At 40.9% G+C, this 14059-nt stretch overlaps 1 protein-coding gene across 1 annotated transcript in view; it reads right to left on the bottom strand.

Annotated features, from left to right (window-relative positions):
• The window catches only part of fbxw7 (F-box and WD repeat domain containing 7), a 79317-nt gene extending 66208 nt beyond the window's left edge, over window positions 1–13109 (bottom strand). Inside the window, exons 1-2 of the mRNA XM_076147953.1 lie at window positions 12646–13109; window positions 3194–3268 (exon numbers count right to left, since the gene is read on the bottom strand). The gene's annotated coding sequence lies outside the window, so the exon portion shown is untranslated. The remainder of the gene's footprint in view (window positions 1–3193; window positions 3269–12645) is intronic.
• Between the last annotated feature and the right edge of the window lie 950 nt (window positions 13110–14059).

Below are 14059 nucleotides of genomic sequence, written 5' to 3'. Positions count from 1 at the left end.
CCTCTGAGTAGGCTGCACTCTAGTGGGCAAAGACTGAAATCTCAACCATTACTGTAACCAACCTTCATTGGATTGCTCATTTTGAATTGTTCAAAATTGGGAATTCACCCTTTACAACCAATAGAATAAAATTATATAAATAACAAATAATGGAGGTTATCAAATAGATCAGGACATAGAAGCATCCCTCATAATGCTCCCAAGGCAGCATGGTTGAGCAAAACACCTAGTGAAGATAAAGCTTCCGATCTCCACAACACAGGGACGACGTCTGTCCACACACACAGTGTTTCCTGTTACACAGACCCCTGCATAAACACCCTGCATTTTCTTCCACGTCAAGCCTTACATTACACGGTAGTAAGAGGGGCCTCAACACAACAGTCACAGGCTTCCACTTTAAAAATTGTTACAGAAAAGAATGACAGCAGCTGCACTCACTTTCACACTGATTTATCTTTGTTAAGCCAAAACAAATACTCACAGTATGAGTCAATATAACACTCAACCACATCTACAGAGCCTTAAGTCAGAAGGCCAGCAACAAACTTTACTGACAGCCAACAGTTTCATTTACCGATGTGCTTCCTTTCCTAATGTAGTTAATAGAATGAGTGATTGTGAAAAATTGTGAGTTCAATGTGCAAATACTGGTCCATTTAGTGTTTGTTAAACATATCATTGCTTATGAACAGCTGCTAATGACAATATGGCTTCAAACTACTCATAATAACAGTCATTCAAAAGTACCTTCTGATGTTATTAATTATTATAGGTTATCACATTCTGAGTTGAGACTTAAATGAAGTTCAGACTGATTAATTAAATGTCTTTGGAAGCTGACTTTCTTTTTTTTCTGTTGTCAAAAAGCATCCATATATCCAGATGACAGCAATAGCGGGATGGCAGTCCAAATTGCTTTAAACATTCAGATTTTCTAAAATGTGCACTAGCAGCAATTTTGACTGTTGCTAGCTGTCCTCCATTATCAATTGTGTGTAGCCTCTTTTCTCGAGCAGGCAAAAAGGTGTTCTGAATTATTTACAGAGTACAAGTGTGTGAGAGCAGAGGGAGTGATTAAGGGGACACTGAGCTAAATCTCTGCCCTTTTCAACAGTCTGCATAGGAAGCAATTTTTAATTCATCTTTAAAATGGCGTTTGAGGAAACAACAGGGCACTTTTTCCTATTGAAAATCTGCACTACTGCCTCATCCTTTCACTTCAATTTATCTTCCTATTCCTTATGTCAACAAGGCTAAGTCTCTGCTGAAGAGAGAACCTATGCTTGTATCCAGCCGTGGCCCAGCTTGAGCAAGTTTTTGTTTTGCGTCCTCAGAGAAGGAGGTAATGTACTGGCACATAATAGCAGGTATAAAAAGAATTAAGAATTATACATATCAGATTGTGACAAAGGTAAGCAACAACTAATCAAGTCATCTTTTGAGCCAATGAGACTGTATTGGGATGGGACTAAGAAAATTGCACTTGCATGAAAATTGAATCCCAAACCATTTGTTTAAATTATTCATCACCATTATCATCATATTTACTTTATTTGGTCCTTGAGAACAGGGATACGGTTTTAGGGGAGGACAATGTGAACATTTTGACATTTGAGTCAGTCCACACTTTAAAAATGCAGCAACAAGCCAAGTGAGTCACTGCTATATCCTATCACTTTACCTTTAATTCACCAGTGTGTGCCTTGGGATGAATAATTCAGGACCTGCACCGCACTCTTGGCTGTGAGGAGGAACCCTCCTCACAACTCTCGGTGAATGATCAACAAAAACATTCTCTGAAACTTACATGATTTTTTTTGCGGCAAGAGGTTATTTCTGCCAACTACACATGCTAATACACATATGTCATGATTATTGTAATTTTAATATTGTGCATACCTTGTCTCTCACACTCACTCACACACACACACACACACACACACACACACACACACACACACACACACACACACACACACACACACACACACACACACACACACACACACACACACACACACACACACACACACACACACACACACACACACACACACACACACACAGAAAACAAAACAACTTCCACTGTTTCTCGAGCGAGTGTGAGGCCAGTATCCTGCCTGAAATGCTGATGGTGGAACAGTGAGGTGTGTCCTTCCGTGTATCCACTGGGATAGTTTATTAATCTTCTTGAGCACCATAGCACCTATTTTCGTTGTGGCGTAGTGGTAGATACCGCACGGCTTACACATTCTAAACCAGACATTGTAATGTGACACGTCGCCCAAGCATGGTCTTTGTTGCAGTATCACTGTCTGGCCTGAGCTTATCGCTATGACTTTAGGTAGATTTGAGGTTCTGTTCCAAAACATTCAGGAGGTCTCTGGACAGTACACAGTATAGTACAGCTGGAAGATGCCCCCAGAGTGAAAGCACAGTTTCTGGTGGCCCATAAAAGGTTCAAACAAAGTGCATTTCATGTATACTGGCATGGAGTTGTGCATTGTGAATCATTTAGAAACTTTAAGAGCGTCTTTTTTCTATATACATAAGAGATAGAGAATGAGAAACAACTACCATAAAGCAGACGGAGCCAAAAAACTAGCTTTAAATCTTGGTGCACGCATAATTAGCCCACAAGTTCTCTTAACATTGCCCAAGAACCTTGGAGCAAATCACTTTGGCGTGTTCTTACAGGACTGTTTTTCTTATCGCGGCCACTTTTAATCCTCTGCTGTCATGTTATTTAATTTCACACACGTCTTTCCTTTATTCTTTTTCAACCATCTCTCCCTTCAATATACTTACTTTGTATAACTTTGCCGCCAACATCTACACACTTAATTCTGCTGTGACGCAAACTGTACATTTTTCACTTTTATTGAAGCTCACAGAAAACCCACAGACTCGGTAGTTATTTGTGGTCCTTGGTGACATGCAGAGTGGGGAGTGGGGGGTTGAGCTGCAGTCATGTGCCATCTTATAGACCAACTGCATTGCTGGGAAACAACTTGGGTCAAAGTTTACTTCCTATCGACTGTTGACATTACCAAACATGGCAACACGAAATACTCTGGTTTTCAAGCATATTTGCATAATTCTTCATGGACATCCGTGCCCATGTCATCCACAAACAATAACTTCCCCAAAATAAAACTCCCTAACCTGTAAGTTACAAGTGTTTACTTACGGTTCTCTCTGTGTGTCTCTTGGTTCAGGCCACAATTGGTATCCTCCGCTTCCCTACTCCAACGGCTGATTGTATCTATGGAAAAGGAAAGGGAGACAGAGATGTCAGGACACGTGTTGTGCAATTCCATGGATCAACAAATCGTTAACAAGCCATGGCACATTGTGGAAGAGGAGAATAAGAAATACTAGATCTCACTGCTCGTCCTCAGAACACACAAATTCCTCCTTCATCAGAGTCAGAGCCAAACATATTACAACATATCAATTCCACAACTTGATCATTCATACAACATCTGCATGAAACAGTGCGTCACCAAAACAGATGTGTAAGTTCTGCCTCCGTCTCATCTGATAAGCGAACAAGTGACAGCTGCTAGCAATCTGGTACACAGCCAAATCGTTGCGCAATTAAACAAAAAATACCTCAAATTTCTGAATGAGATTTGGTTCTGGAAAAGGTGTTTGTACCCTGTGGTGTGTAAGACGGGGATAGGGTGCTCAAGTGGAAAATGTGAAGCCAAAACCTCTCGGCAGTCATTTCAGAGTCCTGTGTGATCACTTTAACCAAATCCATATGTCGAGGTGTTTCAAATCTCAACCTTAAAGGAATGTTGCACAATCAGCCCAAATGTGATTCTCGTTCTTTTTCCGCCATGGAGTCAAACTTGTCCAACAGCAGGTCATAACACAGAGAAACTTTTTTATATGAGAAATTCAGCTAACCCCTGTTGGTTTTGTGCAGCTGCTGACTAATATAATTAAGCCCAGTAGACATCTCACCAGTGGCAACAAACTGGATTGTGTAAAGAATGGGATTTTATAAACTGACTGATGATGTACATCCAGTTCTGGGAAACGAAGAGATGCCCAGACAGGCTATCCAGCTGTTAGACATTTGATAACCGTGAGACAGAAGTATGGTAGACAGGACAAAGGCCGTGCAATTCCTGACTCTAAAACAAATTTGCCATAAACTGGAGAGCTGCGATGCAAATAGCTTTGTTCATTATGTAACGTGGAGGCCAAAAGCAGCCAGTGGATGTTTCCATTAGCTGTTTCCAGCCACTCAGTAAAGAAAGAGCTCCATGTTGGCAGACTAGGCTACATTGTATCACGTTTTATACGTTACTGTTGACAGCAAATGGAGAGCACTTGTGTAGTTTTTGCAATGTCGTACTGTTTATTACCAACTAAACGTTTTAGATTTAAGAAATGTTGGATTCATTGCAAGGCTGTTATATTGGATTGCGTATAAGCATGAATTTGTCCCATTAGCAAATTTGTCTTAATTTGTCTTATTAGCTAAATACGATTCATTGACATACATAAAGACAGCCATAGGCAAAGTAACACTCCCTCTGGCAGCTGCGAAATTGATCTGCACATAGTCAAAAATGCAGTGAGACACAGTAAATACCAAATCCCCTCAACTCAAAGTAACAGTAATGAAAGTTATTCAGTCTGATCTACTTACTTGAACTAATTCAATGGGAAAGGCTGCCATGCAAAGCAACAAGGGCAAAACTGGCAAGGTTTCTCTCTTATTTCACAGTGGACTAATCAAGGGAATGAAGCACAGATTCTGTCTTTACCCTCCCTAGCTCTACATACTGCAACTTTGCTTGTCTCTGTGTCCAAAAACAAAATAAGACCTTTTTAACTCCTCTATCAAGTGGACAGGCCTGAGTCTTCCAGGAAAACATCCGACAGTTTCCCAGAGGCATCTGTGTGAGGAAAGAGAGAGCGCAGAGGGAGTGGAGGCCTACAACTTCAGTCTGGGTCAGCTGTGTCTGGATGTACCAAATAAAATGAATCCATGTGGAGGAATGCAACTGTAATGTTTCCTGGCCATGGCTCAGTTTGAGTGACTCTGATCAGAATATGAGGAAGAAGCGATTGGTTATGTAACAGTCCATCCACAAATCTTCCTACCAAGGCTCTGACGGAAAGCCAATAATCATGCACTTCAGCAAAGTTGGAAAAAAAAAACATCAATAGAGGGGGACAATAGCCTATTAACGGTAGGAGTAACTAAAAAGGGGAAACTACTTATACGACACAATTTTGAAAATAACATGGGTCACACTTAAAATAAATGTTGTAGTTTCCACAGCAAAATTGGTTTAATATTTACCCAGCCTTTGACAGGAATAGTGCAGAGATCATACAGTCAGGTAACCCCAAGAGATGGTGCAATAATGTCATTAGATACTGTTGCAGATGTTAACTTCAACCCCTGGCATTAGTCTGCTGAATTTGTCTTCCTACAGAAGTGTTGGCCAAAGCAAAAAAAGGTAAGCGTCTCTGACCAATTAATAACAGTAAGTCCTCGTCTAGTCACATAAGACACAGACTGGAAAGGCGTCTCATTCTGTAGTTTGTCGGCATTTATTTGGACTTCAATTCAAGACATTTCCATGATGACTAAAAAACCACAGTAAAATCAAGCTGCACAAACGCCGACCTGCGGATGATACACCACTCAGGAGGATGTAGGGAAGAGGTGTTGTTTTTAAATAGCATGGGTGCCACAGGTGAATGTTCAACTTCCGTTGCACCTGCCACAGACTCAGGGTTGATTATGAATACACAAATGACACACTTTGTGGGTTGATAAACACTTCTCTGATGTCAGAAAGGTGTCTGGAGCAGCTGCACACTACAAAGCGGTTCAGAGAGAATGAAAAGGAAAGACAGTTCATAATTCACTGCTGGAATGCAGCCTCATTTCCTGCCCAACCCCACCTTCTCAACAGCTTCTTCCTTCCAAGTTTAGTTCACCAAGCAACTGAGAGCTGACCATCACAATCATGACACAATTTGCAGCTGTGGGGCAGTGCAGCAAAATCCCAGCAGCACATTAGCTCACATCGCAGTCATGCAGTGCAAATGTCCCAAAGCAAAACAGAAACTAATAAGATGGGGTAGAATAAATAGAAAGTACACATATTTGAGATGGAATTTTAATAGTGTTTATACTTGTATAATAGTGTAATTACAGAAACAAAAGTGCAACAGGCAGCACTGATGCAAGTCCAGTGCCATTCAGTCATAACACAGTGATAACTCTATCCGTGTAAGGCTAAACCTCCTCTGTGACATAATGCAACATTCTGGATGAAACAGACCAAACAGGAGTAACAAGAAACAAAGGAAGCACTTCAAACACGCAACACTGTACATATGCCATCCGAGGAACCCAAACATCGGAATCGACCGATAAGTTAACTGTTGTGTGCTGCCTCTTGTGTTATAAGTTTAGCGCTACAGTAAATACCATATAAATGCATCAACTATGTAAATCTGCAACACGGAATAATTAAATTGAACAGTGTGATATTCAGCAATAATCAGTATGCAGATCATATAATCGTTACTGCGCGACCTGTGATGAATATCAGTCTGAACAGATGTAGCAACTGGGGAGCATATTAGGGCCGTGGAGAAGCTTGCCGTGCTTGGGGGTGCAGTACCATATCTCCAGTGCTACAGACTTTTCCTCCGTCAACTGTTGGTGAACGGCTGGACAAAATGCTGAGAGAGCAACCAAGATGAGAAAAGCTGCGGCAAACCTTGTGAAAAAGCAGTGAGCTACACAAAGCTGCTAACATTCGCGGCATGTATTACAGTGGGATTCCAAAAGCACACTTTATATCCACATATAGTGCGTTCCATTTTGGTTATTTGGCTCGTTCAGAGAGGCCGTCGTTCAGATTGGAGTGTAATGTGGAAAACATATGGTGGCCATGTGATGATGAAGCTTTGGATGCACTGGCGGGTATACAACGGACACAATCAGAGAGCGAATGGGCAGGCTGTTTTGCTTGCTCCCTCTATCCTCCACAACTCTCCCTGAAGGATTACCCTCTCTAATAGTCTTTAAGGCACTTAAACAGAACCGCCAGCTGTCTGTGGCAGAAGGCAACATGAGTCAAATCAGAGGGAGGATATCCTGCTGTGACAATGTAACACATTCTTGCCATGCCTGTGTTTTTACTCATAATATATCAATATACTGCTTTCCAGCTTCTTTACAAATACATATTATTGAAGTGTCATCTGAACAGAAAGAGGGCAAAATCAAATATACAAGTTGTTATATCTATCACGTCTGAGGTGTGTATAAAATGGGCCTTGCCATGGTCTACTCGTGGTGAGGACACTGTAAGATGTCATGCTCAAGCAGACATTCTGAATGAAAAAACATTGCCCGGTTGATACAAACACCAATATTAATTGCTGACACTATGCCCTCTTCTTGGTTTGATTTATCTGACTGCACCTTGTTCTTGTCCCTACACAACGTCACGCAGCGTTCACACTGAAGCCCACATCAAAGCTCTATGGCTGGGCCATTCCTCCCCGTGTTCATTAACCAACTCAGTGCTACATGGCACAGTACTGAATTATTTACGCACACCTCATTCCTCAGATAGAGAATGTGAGGCCATTCATAATGGCAGAACACGCCTAAGCTCTGCTGTACTGTAGCTGCTTGTACAGCCACAATAAAACCTTTGTGTGGTCAAATTTAAAGCACGTCAGTATTAAGAAAGCATTTCAGATTCTCTGGTGGCACAGGGGTAAACACTCACCCTACAAATGTTTCCTGACAGATCGGTGGTGGGTTCTCGCAAACAAAAGGTTATTCTTTTTTGGAAGTTATATCGCTGCACTAGCAACTCTGACTAGTTGGTCAGAGTGTCTGGACAGAGCAGGATGACATCTGGGAGGAGCATTGTGAATCTCTGCATACAGTACATTACACCCTCCTGGTTCAGCTTCTCACTCACTACGTTTAGATGGACTAAATACTGTCTTCACGGCAATTACATAAAAAGGCATATATGTGCATGGAATCAACAGGAATCTGCTGTCCTGTCCAATGAGGAAACGCACAGAGGCAGCATACTCTGATTAAGATGTACATGTGCCTGAATCAGTAGATTTACAATCACACAATTACTTCCATTAATAATACTTTGATTTGTACCAATTTCTATCGTATTAAAGCATTCACATTTTCCCTCTGTCGCTTATCCCTTTCCCTCGTGTTGCCTCTTCATTTTTCCCTATTGACATTCCCCTCATCATTCTCTATTTAAATTCTGTCCTCTGAAAGAATGTAGCACAATTCTAGGAAGGATGCTCCAATAATATCACACTTTAATCTAGCTTCTTGTTTTAAACTCAAAAAGAAAACAACCTATCAATTAAAATCTAATTATCTATTTCCCATCCCACACAGTGTCCCCATACTCTTATGATCTCTCTTACACACCCATCACCATAGAACAAGTCCTCCAACTCATCTTCAGTCATTGACAGGCCTTGTGCCCTCTGTCTCCGTCTCCCTTTCAAGGACTACCGCTACTAATCTCTTTTATTTCAAACTACCATCATTGATTCCTCACCTCCCTCAACCATCTGATGTCAACAACCACAGACTGGCATCACTTGTTCCTTTCTGTTCTGCCTCTGACGAAAACGTCCAAGAAGCTTTCAGTGAATAGCCTGTTGGATACCAACAGGCCGAGCTGGAGGAGTGCCCGCTCTAGAGACTGCTCTCATTGCCATTACTGAAGCACTCCTCATTGGCAGAGAAGCTTCTCTCTTTTCGCCTCATCCTCGTAGTCCATTCCACTGCCCCTGAAACTGGTAGCCAGAAGGTCATCACCATCCTTTTAGAAATGTACGATCATGGTTTGCCTCCAGATTGTTATACTACATTTGTCTGGCAGGACAATTACCGATACTCATGACCTGATTGTGGTAACAATTTGATAAAAATGTTGACGTGGTTTACAGGGTCCCCCATTACCCCAAAGTTACTGTTCAGAAGCTTTTGTAGTTGCATGAACAACAATCATAGTAGCATCAAAAAGTAAGGTTGGTAAAACAGCTGTATAACTATCAGCAAAACAACACAGGTCTTGATTTCAAGAATGTACGCTGCAAGGAACACCACCTTCCAAAGCATCCCTAACACCCCTTACTCTTTCCGTTGTGTATTGACAATTCAATCTCTGAAGCCTGGAAATCCCAGTGTCCATATGAGAATCGGATTTGCAAGGCCCTGGGATCACGAACAAACACTAAGGGGTGTGAACCTGAGGCTTTCTACAAACAAACTCTAGGATAGTCTTCATTCCTTCCAAGGCCATGTAGCAATGAGCACTCGTACACAATTCTATGCAAGCCAAAAGTAACCTATTTCTTTCTAACCTTAATCTGCAACTTCTTACCCCATCACTCACCTTACTTGTTGCCATGTCACCACAGAGAAACAAAGAGGATCAAGCAAGTCCTCAACAAGTTATTATATTAAATACAAAAAAACAAGCTATCAATGAATGGCTCAGGGAACATTTGAACTTTCGAAAGATTAGGTTTTGTTTTTAAAAGAGACTCCTAGTTGACACAGGGACAGCTGAGTCAACTAAGTTACAAGAACCTGTAACTGCTTGTTTTGAAGACAGCAGCTTGCATCTTCTGATGTTTTAACTTGACACCTACCTAAATCCATGAAATGCAACAGCCAATTCAGAAGTGCAGCAAAAAGAGCAGCATTATGCCATTGCTTTCACATTGTCAAAATGGACATGGGATTTGTCTTCTGCTTTTCATTTGCAAAGAACATACTGTATATAGTTCATGAACACAATACGTGTTGAATGCACAATTAAAAACAATTTGCAGAACGACCAACCGTTTGAACTGCATTAACACAACTACAAACATTTGTACAAAACGGAGCCAAGGAAACGCTCACTGTGAGGGATTACCTTTGATAAATACCTTTCAAGCTTTTGCACATCACTGATTTTCATTGTATTGTGAAATAGATAGGAACCTGCTACAAAGGTAAGAAATAATTCAAATAAAGTGGGATTCATGACTTCCCCATAATCTTGTACCTTGAAATACACCATCAAAACAAGGAGAGGCTACATGCTTAAAGTTAAAGCCCAAGGCACAAGTACATCAAGCAAATCAGCCAATGCAAGGTGTGAGTTTGCTGAGGAATCTGCATCTGTGTGTGCACATCTGACATCTAAAGCAAACACACAGACAGATTACCAATGACCATGACCAATATGCTGCCCTCAATTATCAGTACCTTCCATAATAATTTCAAAGCATTTGTAAAGTTTGTCTCTGACAGCATGCACACAGCTGGATTCTACACATAGGATTAATGCATCAGAGTGATAAGTACAGGACCATCCATGAGATATCGAATTTGTTTTCAAATTTCGAACCAATACTGTGTTCACCATGACTGTTAGTTGACAAGCTATTCTCACGGTCCTTAAAAGGCAATAACCCAAACAAACAAATGACAGCTGATGGAAATAGCATGATCGGTTAGTCTTTCTTTCCTTTTATCACAGCTTTCATTCTGAGTATGACAACTATGACTGTAAACTACTGTATTCGCAGTCACTTGTTCAATTCTTCTGTCCCGTGTTGTTTTCCATTGAAAAGACAATGGCGCTGTGTGCTTCTTGGAAGGACATGTCCAGTGTCATTGAGTTTCACTCATTTCCTGCTTTTCATTGGTGTGTTGTTATTGCTGTGTTTCTGCAAAAATGTAATCACACAACAAAATGTAACTCCAATGTCTCCTTTTTAGCCTGAAGTGTGTTGGTTCCAAGTAAAGTTGGAGCACCAATGTAATGGGTTTCACCAGATGAGCTAATGTCAAAGTCTTGTTTTGGTTTTCTTTGTTTGGGTGGAATGTGGCTGACAGTTCACAATTCGTAACCACAGACAATTTTTGTAATGCCCGAAAGTATTATTTTGTTGAAAATGTCCTCAGAAATGTAAAAAACCAAATCACAAGGGATGAGTAAAATGTCCTGTCTGGTCTTGTCTTAGGACATTAATTCAAAAAAGTGTGATGTAGTGTGTGATGTACCTCATTGATGCATTTTGTCAAACTGTGGCAGGTAGTCCCTTACTCAATAATGGAATAGGTTTTCCATTCAAATAAAAGGGACTATTTTCTATGGACGTGAATAGCAATGAATAACACACGACAAACATTATTGAGAAATATCTGTTATTGTGGTTCAGTGAATCAAAAATGTTTTCTACAGGCATTTAAGGAATATAACACAACTTAATCTGGCCTGTAAGAACAGACCAACTTTTCAATTAGAGTTCAACAGTTTCCCAGTATTCCAACATGGCTTTGGTTGTGGGAAGTTCAAGGATATGCCATGTTTTCAGGGGTTCATGACCTGTGCATAAGCTGTTTGAGGGACTGCTTTCCTTACTTCAGCGTCGTCCAACCAAATAACGTTTCCATCCTCAGTCAAAACACAAATTTTGCTTAAGTTTTGGTACTCAGTTGTTGTGTTTTTAGACTCTTTAAATTCAAGTTAATAACATTGGCTGCAAGCTCAGCATTTAAGATTTATACACAATGTATAAAACATCTTTCCTCCTATGATGCCAGCCCAGGACCAATGATGGTGTTATTTCTCTCAATTCATGTTTCCTCTCTCTCCATTTCTCTCTACAGCAAAGACAAATATGGCCAGAAATAAATCATTGTAGTGTTATCATTAGAGGCTGACTCAGACCTGGGGAGGGAATATAGAGACCCATCTGGTAGGGTTGGAAATTTGCAAAACCCAAAGCCACAGGTAATGACATTCCTAACCACGCACACATGCAAAAGTTTACTTAATAGTGTAAATGTAAACACAACCCGAGGACGCCAAACAACCTAGTCTAGTCCTAATCTTGTGAGAACTGTCTTCCTTTGGAGAATAATTGCTGCTCCAGAGAAATGAAAAATCATACCAACAAGTGAGAGCTACTGTGGTTTGAGAGAGTTGCAGGGCACTGCATGCGAACTCAGTGCTGCTCTGCCCTCCGTGGGACAGTGCTCGCACGTCTGGATTTAGTTAGCGTTATACAACTGCGGCATAACTTCGCATAGTTGTAACACCAAAGCCTGACTATTTGGGGGAGGCAACGGATATATAGAACCAATAATTGGACTTTTAAACAAAATAATCGGAAAAAGAAATGCCTACGTAATCCAAATTGAAGTGCCAGACATTTGATGTGTTTGCGTGGGACCTGAACTCCTCACATTCAACATCATTTTAAACTTTAAGTGTCGTTTGTTCCAAGATTCAAAGTGCAGACGAGTGAAGCAACACAGATATAAGAGACACTGTGCTGTTCTAACTTGTAGCGGTGTGTACAGTGAGGTGAAATGACACCGAGACCTCGAACTTGTCTCAAATCTCTAACGTTAGCCACTAAGCTCCCTATCAACAAGGCTGCGTTAAGTTGTTTAGCGTTAGCCATGCTAACGAGCTAGCCACCGAGCTGTAGCACACTGGCTAATGCTAGGCCCTCTACATTCGTCAAATTCTGCAATATTTCACATCAATTCTCTTGCACCTCGCATTTTCAGAATTCACTTACCTCAGAAATGTGGAGGTGATTAAATGTAATGTGCTTCAGCGTCGTTTCTCTTTGTGTTTGTATCCAAATAGGTGATCCTTTGGAGCTTGGTGAGGCTAACACTGTTCCGATGCTTCTTCGTTCTTGGTTTGCCACCAGCGGCAGTGTTTGTAGCTACCTAAGAGATGCTAATGCGTTAGCATGGACGAGCTAACTAGCTTCTACAATGCATATTTGTAGTTGGCAACAGCCTAGCCTAGCTACTGAAACACCGCTAACGTTAGCTGCTACGACAAATGACGACTATCTTGGTCGACCCTTTAATACTGGTCCGTTACTGGGCGACATATATTGGTCTGCAGCCATCATAAAAGGGAAAAACATCAAACAAGGCTAATAGGCGGTTGTGTTGAGAGTGATTTGCCGTTAACAGCCACCTCAAATACCGCCAGGTTTGTTCGTCTCCTGCCTCTCCACCGACTGGAGAGAACGACTGTCGCAACATGATGATGGAACATTTTTGTTGGCCAATGGCGCTTGAATGTGAGGTAATATACATGCACGCTGGATGCAGAGAGATCATCCACTTATTGACTTCAGTACCACCTCATAATTCTTTATTTTAAAATACATTGTTGCGTATTATTTTGACCACTTTTTAAACTATGAATTAAGTTTTGCTTAGAGTTTTTATGTTTGGTGACAGATCTTACTACTGATTGAAGAGCGTGCATGTATGTGTTCTGTAGAGTGGAAACAAGCACCATTCCTCCAATTGCCTCCAAATTTGGTAGAAACATTGTTTACATGTTACATGCTTACAGCTTAGAATGTGCGTAGGGCGCTTTTTATGTCACTTACATTGTAATGTTGTGTTTTATTTGCAAAACAAAATAACAAATTGTGCAAATAATAGAAATGGGAGCTAGGAGACATGAATGGAGGACATTATCATGAAAAAATCAGTACCTACGCTGTCTTATTCATTTTGAAAAAAAAAAAATATTTGATATTTTAACAATTCAAGATTCCAAATAAAACCACTAAGTCAGATTTTTCCCAGGGCATCATAAATGTTGGTGGCTGCCTAAATCTTTCCATCATATTTGTGCCACATTTATTCACAGGCAATAACAGGGGGAAACTGGATGAGCGTATGCTGCAGCAGTTATCCCTGTAGTGTCAGCCACGGTGAGCTTTGTCTCATTGTCATTTTCATGCCAAGTGTCTTAATCCTCCAGGGAGGGTCTGAAACTCTGCGATATCACTAAGCACCAACACGTGATTCTGAGACTCGTACTTGTGGGACTGAGACTGGCATCTGGGTAATGAGAACTGACAAGCACTGAGGGAAAACAAAGAACGCCTAGAAATAAACACACATAATTATTCAATACCCTCAATAGAGGTTTGAGGAAATGTAATGTTTGATTTT

The sequence above is a fragment of the Genypterus blacodes genome, unplaced genomic scaffold (genome assembly GCF_046128005.1).
Source record: "Genypterus blacodes isolate CSIRO-AG114 ecotype Tasmania unplaced genomic scaffold, CSIRO-AGI_Gbla_v1 ptg000039l_1, whole genome shotgun sequence".
NCBI classification, from domain to species: Eukaryota; Metazoa; Chordata; class Actinopteri; order Ophidiiformes; family Ophidiidae; genus Genypterus; species Genypterus blacodes.
This window is presented reverse-complemented; position numbering and strand designations above follow the sequence as displayed.